Source organism: Schistocerca nitens, chromosome 4, assembly GCF_023898315.1.
Source record: "Schistocerca nitens isolate TAMUIC-IGC-003100 chromosome 4, iqSchNite1.1, whole genome shotgun sequence".
NCBI lineage: Eukaryota > Metazoa > Arthropoda > Insecta > Orthoptera > Acrididae > Schistocerca > Schistocerca nitens.
Window position 1 is genome coordinate 506,414,356 of NC_064617.1, and position 1,662 is coordinate 506,416,017.

The window sequence follows — 1,662 nt, forward strand, 5'->3', positions numbered from 1 at the left end:
ATACCCATTCACCATACGCCCCACAATACAAGGCGTGGTTTGTCGTCATTAAGCGGAAAGCCACATGTTAATTTTGCTACAGATAACCCTGGCAAACGAAAGCCAGTATTCGCACACTGTCTAAGGAAGGCTGAAGCTTCACACGGAAAAGGGACCGTACAGAACGTCTGAGGACTTCCGCTAACGAACTGAAGCCACAACTACCGACCCAACACATATAAACTTTGGTCGAATTGTGGCTTATTTATTGATGCTCAGGCCATGCTTAACATCATCTAATACGTGCGCTGCGGTATATTTATCTCAATGACTCCTAAATTTTGTGAATAAAGCATCTGGTCAGATCCAGGATACCACAGCCCACACACGTTTGCAGGCACGTGAAACGGCTCGCGCTGATGTACCATGTGTAGCACATATCTCAATGTACTTCGGCCTCAGTTTAGTTGTCGCAGTGTCAATGTGGCTCAGTGTATTCCAGAAGACCCATTAACTTTAGGGATGAGTGGCACATCTACCTGCTGTCGAGACATCTTCGCGGGTACCGGGCGCGGTTGGGCCAACCTCTCCCCAAGGGGATTGGCGGGTTCAGCGGCGTTCGCGGCGCACGAGGCGGAGGGTCAATGTGGAGGCTGGCCGTGTGGCATCGCCCGCTCTGCCTGTGAGTGAACATGTGGCCGCTCAATCAGCAAGGTCCGAGCAGGCACACGAGGGGTGGGGTTTATTAGTGATTGGGAGCTCCAACGTTAGGCGGGTGATGGAGCCCCTTAGGGAAATAGCGGAAAGGTCGGGGAAGAAGGCCAGTGTTCACTCTGTCTGCTTGCCGGGGGGTCTCATCCGAGATGTGAAGGAGGCGCTGCCGGCGGCGATAGAGAGCACTGGGTGCACCCGACTGCAAATTGTTGCTCATGTCGGCACCAATGACTCCTGCCGCCTGGGTTCAGAGGTCATCCTCAGTTCATACAGGCGGTTGGCGGAGTTGGTGAAGGCGAAAACCATCGCTCGCGGGGTGAAATCTGAGCTAACTATTTGTAGTATTGTTCCCAGATCCGATCGCGGTCCTCTGGTTTGGAGCCGAGTAAAAGGCTTAAACCAGAGGCTCGGACGATTCTGCGGAGATCTGGGGTGCAAATTTCTCTACCTCCGCTATCGGGTGGAGAAATGTAGGGTCCCCCTGAATAGGTCAGGCGTGTACTACACGCAGGAAGCGGCTACAAGGGTAGCGGAGTACGTGTGGAGTGCACATGTGGGTTTTTTAGGTTAGAAAATTCCCTCCCTAGGCCCGACAAGACGCCTCCTGAGACGCGACAAGGTAGGAGTAGGCAAAATGCAATAACAATAACAATAACAATATTAATCTGCTAATAGTAAACTGCAGGAGCGTCTATAGAAAGGTCCCAGAACTGCTCTCATTAATAAACGGTCACAATGCCCACATAGTACTAGGGACAGAAAGTTGGCTGAATCCAGGTGTAAACAGTAATGAAATTCTAAACTCAGATTGTAATGTATACCGCATAGACAGGCTGGACAGTGAAGGGGGAGGCGTGTTTATAGCGATAAGAAGTGCAATAGTATCGAATGAAATTGACGGAGATCCGAAATGTGAAATAATTTGGGTGAAGGTCACGGTTAAAGCAGGCTCAGAGATGGTAATTGGAT